The 9,429-nt window shown below is 55.8% G+C and overlaps 1 pseudogene; it reads right to left on the reverse strand.

Annotated features, from left to right (window-relative positions):
• Positions 1-2,710: 2,710 nt before the first annotated feature.
• Positions 2,711-8,685, reverse strand: LOC123467835 (annotated as a pseudogene).
• Positions 8,686-9,429: the final 744 nt, after the last annotated feature.

The raw sequence follows: 9,429 nt of genomic DNA on the forward strand, positions 1-9,429 counted from the left end.
TCACTCTTTAAAAATAAAAAAATAAGGTCTGGGCCCCTCATCACATGACTACCAAGACCGCCTTAGTCGTTGGGCTGGATGGTGTTGTTGTTGTTATATGGTACAACACTATACGCGATTGACCTCTCGCGATTGACCCGAGCACGTGCCCTGCAACTCTTAGTATGTGCCTACACGTATAGGGTCCAGCAGCGGCGTGCGTACAACACACACATGGACAGATGGCCAGGTAGTAGGAAAAAAAAACAACAACAACAAAACACGCATGAAAATAAGAGGCCATTTTGAGAAAAAAAAAGAAAAGAAAAGAAAACGAGTTCTATATCCGAGTTCTCTCTCTCTCTGTGTGTGTTTGGACGATGCAACGGCTTGTAAAAGGTTAGGCAAGCGGCAGCAAGACGACCGTAATGAACTCAAGTCGGGACGGACTTGGCAGCGCAGCGGGAGACAAATGAAGGGAACGGTTATGATCGATGTCGAAAAGAGAACTCTGCCAGCACTGCGTTATGGCCTCTCTCTTTCGACGACGAGAGGAGAACAACAAAAATTGAGCAAGAAGCTGTGTGTGTATGTAGATATGCTCCGTTACACACAAGCTTATAGTATAAAGCCATCGCCATAACCCCCAAGAGCGTGACCTTTTACACACACAAAAGAAGAAGAAGAAAAACCCAAATAAATAAAACACGAAAAATTCCTCGAATTTCCATCGAGGTCCTGCGGATGATACATACGAAAGAGAATTCCAATCGATTCATCATTCCTTTTTCTTTTCCATCGCTCTTCTCGTCCAACGTTTTTTTTAGTTGAAACAAAAAGGCAGCGTCAAGGTGGTGCGCTCATTCAAACAAACAATGACCTGCATTCTTTTGATTCGTAGAAGGAGAAGCGCAAACGTCGGCCAGCAATGAAATAAGCAAAAAATAAAAAAGGCTTCCATCAAAAGTTGCAAGTTGAGTACATTTTTCTCTCTCTCTCTCTCTCTCTCATTCTTCATTTGACACGTACGCATAAAATATTGCGCGTGCGCACCCTGATACGATCTACGAGTTTGATTGTTTCTCTCTCTCTGTGTGTGTGTGTGTCTGTCTTATTATTTCAAAAAAGAAAGAAAGAAAAAGAGAGTGGTGCCATTAGCGCCGCACCTTGATACGGACTCGGGCGCGGAGAGGCTTCTTCTTCTTCTAAAAGAGGAAGAAGAAAAAAATAAAATAAAAAGACGCACATAAACTAACCTCAGGCCACCCTCTTTCTCTGTGTCTTTTGCCCTCTTTTTTCTAAAAAAAACAAAAAAACAAGTCAACGCGCGAAATGCAACGCTCCAAAATCAAATCAAAATTGTTTCTTTCAATAAAAACAAAACAAAAAGTTGAAATGAAAGAAAAAGGTTATTATTTTTTTCCCTTTCAAATCCCGTGAATCGTAGAGATATAAAACTACTATACAGTCAACGAATTGAAACAATCGAGGGACACACTCAGTTTCCTTGGTCGATGCCGAAGAAGGGGGGGGGATCGGGTGTGCCGCTCGAAAGAGGACGAAAGCGAAACAAGAGTTTGAACACAAGAGCCTTCAGTTTGACTTTTCTGTTACGCAATTAGTACAACGGCTGCTCTTTGAAAAATGTCGTTGTTACCGTTGTTAACCAAAATAAAAAAAAGAAGAACAAAACAAAACAGACCAAAAATAAAAATAAAGAGAAAGAGAAAGAGAAAGAAACAAAAAAACGCCGGTTTGTTGGTTGCATTTGGATTTCGATTTTTATTTTCCTTTGAAAATTTTTTGGACGGGCATTTTTTTCAAGGGGGTGGAGGGGGACGGTGGTGGAAAACAATGACGTGTCGGCAGACGGGACCGAGTCAAAGTCGGGAAAACAAAAACAAAAAAAAAAGAGGAGACGAAATAAAACAAAATAAAAAAGAGAGGCATCTGAATCACTAGAATGATATGTATAAATACAAAACAATAAGAGAGGAAATAAAAATAAAAATGGAATCAAAGAAACTGAGGAAACGAGAGGAGATGATCAAAAGGCTATGGCCCATCTAAAATGCAACGGCCCAGGTGATGTAGTAAGACAAAACCACGACCACCCCCGCTGTCGTTCTGTGTTCTCTTCCTTATTCATTCATTCTTTTTTTTTTTTTTATTCCATTCGACTAAAAACATTTTTTTTTTTTTTGCCCCACCAAAACGAGAAAACAAAAAAAAAAAAGAAAAAAAAGAGGACGAAAACACAGGGAGAGAAAAGAGAGAATAGAACGTGGTCGTTTTGGCTATACAGCTACGCGCGCCGATGCAATTAATTTATTCAAAATGCAGGGAATCTCCCGCTAAGGAAAACTAATTAATCCCTCTCTACCTCCATCGGATTCCCCGTCTGCAGGTGTTTTTTTTTTTGTTGCCTTCGCCTACACACACACACATACCTCGTCTTATTCCAAAATAACAGATAGCACACACACACACACACACACAGAGGCAAATATCCAAAACGAATGGAAACAACAAGACAAATCTCTTTCATTTCCGCGTTTGTTTCGCTTCTTGCTGGACGGCCAGCACGAACCAAACGCCACAAAACAAACAACAAAAACAAGATGACCGAAAATCGAGTGCCTCTTTCCGTCTTTTCAAAAGCTAAAATTGACGGCCGATGGAAACGAACAAAGAAAAAACGCTGGCAACTACAGTGAGAATGAATGGGAAGTCAAGACTCACCGCCAGCCATGACGTTGGTGCTCGACTGTTGTTGCTGCTGCTGTTGCTGTTGCTGCGCGTTGTTGTACGACGAAGAGGCGGCTGCGGCGGCGGCTGCGGCCGCCAAAGCCGCAGCTGGAACACCGGCCGCTCCGTAGCCCATTCCGTACAGTTGGTGGAGGAGCAGCGCTTCCAGCTGGGCCGATTCGGCTGCGTTGCCGGGCGGCGAAGTCGTCGTCTCGGCGCTCGATCCGCCAGTGCCGACCGGCGTCGATGGCTCCTGACCGTCTTGCTGATGGCCAGAGCCGCTCTTCGATGGGCGGGCCGCCGATGTGGGCATGTCGTCGCCGTGTTTGGCCGACTGCTCGGCCACGTGAATCTTGACACGCTCGATGTGCTGATGCGTGAAAATGTGGTCCTGAACAGCGTACTTGTGCGAGTATTTAAAGTCGCAAGGTCGCAGCCGTCGGGCTGTTTGGTGCCCAGGCTGTTCTCGATGCCGGACAAGTCGCCGGCCGCTTTCTGCGCGTTCAGCTTGTTCTTCTTCTCCTTGGCGCGCGCGTTTGGAACCACACCTGCACGACGCGCTTGGGCAGGAGAACCAATCTCGCGGCCGAGGCGCTTCACACTCGGCCATGGTCGGCGTCTTGTAATCGGAAAAGAGCGACTTCATGACGCGCACCTGGACGGCGCTCATCTGGTGCGGAATCGCTTGTTCTGGCCGCCGGACGCAGAGCCCGTCATGCTGGCATTGCCAGAGTTGCTCTGGTTGCCACCGCCCCCGCCGCCCATCTTGCCGTAGGGCATCGGAGAGGACGGATTGCTCTCGTCGAAATAGTCCATGTAGTGCTCCGACCGATTGTCGTCCGTCCCGACGTCCGACTGCATGGCGCTCTCCGGCCGGCCCTGAGTCAGACCTTGCGGCAGCGACAGGGGCCGGCTCAGATCTAGCGGAATGTCTCCCGTTGGATTGCCGGTCGACGGGCGCTGTTCGCTGTTGGCGGCCGCCGCCGCCGTCGTCGCGTTGGCCACCGCAACGGCCGACGAAGCTCCTCCGTTGTGGCCAGCGTTTCCGGCGCTGGCCAAATAGTCGCTGGCGTAACGTTTGAGGGCGTCCTCGGCTTTGCCCTCGAAGCCGGGCAGCGGGGCGACGAACCCCCTGCGAGTAGAGGGACGAGGAGCATCGAGCGAGGCCATCGACTGCTGGTAGTTGGAGACGGCCGAGAGCCTCTTGGTGAGCGCTTCCTGGATGGCGGCCGCCGAATTGGCCTCGGCCGCCGAGACCGACCCCGACTGGACAGAGTGGCTGGAACCTAAATGGGGAGACGAGCTTGTGTTCCAGGTTCATTCCAGTGTCGAGTCTTCGTCGGTCGTGTCGGGCAGGGCGTCGATGTTGACTTCGCCTTGGCCAACTGATCCGGATGACGACCGGCCAAATGAGACTCGAGCCGATTTGACTTTGAACAAGGCCGGACAAAGGGACAACGCTTGTTGATGACCTGGGCGTGCGCCCGGAACTGACTTTGCGCTCGGGCCCGCGTGTTCTGGAACCACACCTGGACGACGCGCTTCTTTGAGGCCCCACTTCGCGCGATATCGTCTCCAGCATCTTGCGAGACGGATTCGATTCCAGCTGTACTGCTGGTACAGGAAGTCAGCTGCTCGGGAAGGATCGTCGTCCTGAGGCGCTTGTCCGCGCGGTTGCCCGTCTCCGTCCGTCCCGCCGCCTCCGCTTCCACTTCCGCTGCCGCCGTATCCGCCAGCGCCTCCACCGCGATCTTCGTCGTCCCTCGACCACCTTCGTGCTTCCGCTTACTTCCAGACGGAATCCAGAGCCGGCGGCCAGATGGCGGAGTCATCTGACCGCTGCTCCCGGCGCTGACGGCGCAAGGCTGGCCGACAGTTGGGCGGCAGCGGCCGCCACGACGCGCCGCCTGATGCTGCTGGATCAAAGCGCCGGTACTGATTCTCCATTCCGGCAGCCATTTTGGCCGCCGCGGCGCTTCCGGAGAACAGATCGGGATCTTGCGATGGGACGATTGGATGTTCGCGCCACAAATCGAATCGGAAAACGTCGAGTCCGCATTGCTCGCAATGGAAGGCAGAATCGTTCTGTGACTGTTGTTGTTGTTGTTGCTGTTGTTGCTGCGTTTGATGGGAATTGAGTTGGAACCTGCTCCGTCTGCTTCGGTGGTGGTGGTGAGAGGAGGTGCACTGACGTTGGCTTCCGGTCTTGATGACCGTCGTGGCAGATGATTTAAGGCAAACTAGTCAAGAGGAACGTTGCCGCAAGACGAGGCCGTTCCGCTGGCGACGGACGCGTCCGCCAGCGAGCTGGAGGTTGCTGTTGTCGTTGTCCGACGACGAGAAACAGGTGCCGCCTGGCGACTGCCGATCGCTTGGCGTCCTCCTCTTTAGAGCAGTGAGTCTTCTGGTGGCGAATGAGTTCGTAGTAGCGCTGGAACACGAGCCAGACACTCTTTTGCACTGATAGTTGAGTCCGGGGCAGGCTGGAAGCGACCGAACCGTCGGCATGGCATCCGTTCCAGCTGCGCTCCTGCCGCCCGACGTTCCGGAGCCTGCGTGGCCCGATTCGGATGTGGAAGCCGGATCGCCGGCCCCGCCGACCACGCCCGGTTGATTCTCGTAGACTTTGCGGGCCTCGCGCGTTCTGGAACCACACAATCACCCTGGGAAGAGAGGAGACAGCTTCGACAGGTATTCGAGATCGTCGTCTTTCGGGTAGGCGTTGTTTTCAAAGAACTCTTGCAGCACCTTAATCTGATAGTCGGTGAAGCGCGTCCGTTGGCGCGTTTGCCGGTCGACGATCCAGGCCGCCTCCGCCGCCTCCGAGTTGCCTCCTCCACCTCCTCCTCCTCCCCCACCCGGTAGAGAGGGGCCATGGGTATGAGTCGACGTGGCGAAGAAATTGAACGAGCTCTGGTCGGTGCTCATGCGGCCCGGGCTCAAACCGGCCAATCCGGCGGCAAAGGGACTAGGTGGAGCCGATCCACTCGTCGTCGGCCGAGGAGGGAACATGCCCCCACCGGCCGCCAGGTGAGTTCTTCGTGTCCACGTTCAACTGGGAACCGACGAGCGAGGCGGGCGGAGGAGGTTCGTCATGGGAAGAGTTGCCGCATGTGGAACGGATGGCCGGGCGTCGTCGGCAGAGCTGCGGGGTCGAACGGCTGCTACGTCTTCGGCGCTAGTTTTCTGCGCTTCGTATACGGCTTCTTTCTTCGCTTGAACCAGTCGGCAGTAGCAGGGGCAGCGACAGCGGCAGCAGTGGCAGCGGCTGAGGCCATCGCCTCGCTGCCACTGGCGGCTGCGGAAGGTGGACGCGGCGGCCGCGGCCGCCGTCTTGGCCGCTTTGCTGTTGATCGACGGCACCTGGCCGTGCGCGATCAACGCCCGCTGGATCTCCATTCGCTCTTCGGCCTTCAGTTTGCGTACACTTTCGTCTCGCCCGTCTTCTCGTACTCCCCAAATTGAGCGTCGCCGGGGCGGCGCTGAAGTTGTAGGGCGAGTCTTTGTTCGTTGGCGCTTGAACAGGGCGTGTTGCCGGAACCAATAAGTTTGATGACTTTGGGAGGCACAGGCCCGACTGGCGCGCCATTTCGGCGATCGTCTCTCTCGACGGCGAATTGTTGATGTCGGGGGCGCGCATGGCCCGAGCTGGTCGTCGCTGATCCTCGTTCGGCCCTCTTGCCACAACCGCTTGCCGCCGCTGCAGCCTTGTTGTTGCTGCTGCTGTCGCTGATTGCTGGCCGCACTTCCTACCTGCGAAACGTTGGACCGGAGCCACCAGCAGCCGACTGCTCTTTGTTGTTAGCTGCTGTGTGCCGCTGCTGCTGCTGTTATTGCTATGAGCACGGTTGCTACGTTGTTTGACGTATTGTCCGGCTTCAGGCTGATCCGTGGCTCGATTGCAGATACGGTTGTTCTGGGCAGCCTGCGCAGCCATGGCCCGCCTGAATGGGATCTGAAATGGCCAGCGCCATCACGAACGGATTCATCAACGTGTTGCATGTTCATAGCGCCAAAGCGGCACGGCAGGCGGCGAAACCCTTCGGCGGCACCGTGAAGGGCCTAAACCGGCCGCCCCATCGTCATCGGGTTGAATTGCTGTTGAAGCTGCGACGCTAACCTGGCATGTTCAGGAACGGGCCCCGGTGCGTCGCCCATATGCTGCCAGCCACCTGCGACTGCTAGACCTGGGCGGCCTTGCTGGGCCTGAGCTCTGGGCCGCCGACTCAACGGCGCTGGTCACCGAAATCGAGTAGACGAAGCCTGTCCGGAGATTGGGCGGTTCTCGGGACGCGGCGTGGCTGACGTCGCCTTCACGAGAGGCAGCGGCGGCCGCCGCCGATTTTGACGACTCGACGGGCAAATCGGCCGTCGGTTCACGCTCGGGTCGATCGATATGTGCCCGGCGGTGGGAGTCGTTCGACGGGCGACAAAAAGGGCCCTACGCCGGCCGGAGCTGCAACGTCGACGTGTTATTCAATTGGCCGTCCTTTAATCTCGTCGGCTGCACTGTTCGATGCTGGGGGCGGAAACCATCTGGCGATGGACCTCGCTGTGCGCCTCAGGACTGATACTCCCGATACTTGTCCCGGCAAAGCGGGCAGACGCAGCGCTGGATTTCGGGCGCCTTGTCCGTCCTTCGATCGAGTCCTTAGCCCACGGCGTTCTCCCCGTTCTCTCCCTTCGGCCGGATCGTTCTGCTGGCCGTCGAACTGTTGAGATTGTTATTGAGCGCCAGATTGTTGTTCTCTGTTAAGTTGCGCTGCCTGCTCGTCGCCCCTGCCGTTGTTGTTGCTGCTGTTTCTTGGCCGGCGCCGCGCCATGCTCTGGTGGCACTCGTTGAATTGCATCACCAGCTCAAAGCCTAACTGCCCAGCAGGTGTTTGAGCGATGCGCTGACGACCGCGGGCGGCAGGTTCAATTTGTTGTTGTTGTTGGCGCTTATCACCGGTAGCGCAATGGAAGAATCGTCGGCCCCGGCCGGTCTTGACGCTGTTCTCCGCTGATTGCTGTCGGCATTGGTTAGAGCTCACGGCAGAGTAGACATTGCTGGACCAGCTGCTGCTGCTGTTGGTGCTGGAATATTTGTCGGCTGACAGGCCGTAAGTTGTCCGAGGGCCACTGGCCAATTGTTTTTTCTGCTGCTGGGCGCGAACGGCGTCTGCTGGTCCAGCCTGTTTTCATGGCGATGGCTCGTCTTGCGACCGGGCAGTGCGGGCGATTCGGGCGAGCTTCCTGATGGCGGCCGCGCCAGGTGCCGGTTGTCCGATCAACGTCGAGTCAGTCTGTCTGCCGGCGGCGGCCAACTTGGAGTTTGGACGTGCTCGCGTCTGATGGAGAACGGAGCGTGGCGAATGTTTGAGCGTGGAGCCTTGACTGTAGGCCACTTCTAAGGCGCGTAACTTCCACGGCCTGCTGTTACGATGCCGCCGGCCGCGACGACTCCGCTGGGCGTTTGCGGTGCGGCTCCTGTCGAGCAGTTGAACTGGTCCGTGACGGGGGCGCTCGGCCCGCGATCAACGGCGGCAGGGTGGCGTGACTGGCGAGGCTGCGATGGTCTGGGGCTGCCCTGCGATCGACGCGGTTTCGTTTGAGCTTGTGCAATATTGACGGAATTGAGGAACGATAGCTGTTTTTCTGCGTGAACGACTCCTTTGCAGACGTCGCAATTTGAAGGCCGAGTTCGGTCCAGGTATTTCATCGGGTAGTGCAGCTTCGCCCTTGCGGTGCTGCATCGTCTTGGTTGGGACGGTCAGATAGCCTGCGACGAACGCCATCTTGCAGCGGTGGCAATTTGTGCCGGCGCACCGGATCCGCGTACGTCTCTCCGCCACAGAGCGCTGCTTGAGGTATTTCCAGCGAGTTCCTGCGGACGGGCTCACTCGTGACCAAAGCCATGCCACCGTCAATTAATATCACCTGCTCCTCTTCCTCCGGCCGCATCGCCAGTCTGCCCATCTTCTGGCTGTTGTGATGAAGCAGGCCGAATCGCTACTCATTTGTCGGGATCCATCTCTTCGCTTCTGGCCTTCGTCCATGCGGTGCTGGCCAAGAGGCCGAGTCAGAAGCAATCCGGGAATCCTGATCCAAGCGTTGCCTTCGGCTCCAGACAGCCCGGCGGCGAAGGCCTGAACCAGTGGCGCAAACAGCCGCACGGCCGCTTGCCGCCTGGCCGCTGGCCGCTGGAGCAGCGACTAATAAGAGGCTTCGCCGCACGTTGGCCTCTTCATCTGTCAGCTCGGCGTGCGAGCTTCCGTAAGTGCTTCGCAGCGAGCAGGATGAGTGAAAGAGTGGCTGCAGAGCGGGTACTTGTCGTCCCGGATGATGATATTGCGAGCAGCAATTGCAACTTGTCCAGCGTTTTGAAGGGCCAGCCAGAGCACTGCGCGGCGCAGCGGTACTTCCTTGTAGGCGTGCCGCCCAGACGGTGGCGGCGTAGCACGATCACGCCCTGTTGCCGTGGCTGCGCTGCTGTTGCTGGTGGACGGAGGCGTGACGGGCGCGGCGATTCGGCTTTCGTCCGGGCATAGAGGTCGGCGATTCGTGCCTGAACTTTTCCCCAGGTCGCAGAGTGCGTTGTTGTTACCTGGAGTTGGTGGCGTAGTGGCTGTCATTGCTGCCATATGTTGCTGTTGCTGCACATTAAAAGCTGAGCCAGCTGGCCTGTTCTGACGAGCAGCACACAGAATCGAACCGCATATC

The sequence above is a fragment of the Daphnia magna genome, unplaced genomic scaffold (assembly GCF_020631705.1).
Source record: "Daphnia magna isolate NIES unplaced genomic scaffold, ASM2063170v1.1 Dm_contigs240, whole genome shotgun sequence".
Taxonomy (NCBI): domain Eukaryota; kingdom Metazoa; phylum Arthropoda; class Branchiopoda; order Diplostraca; family Daphniidae; genus Daphnia; species Daphnia magna.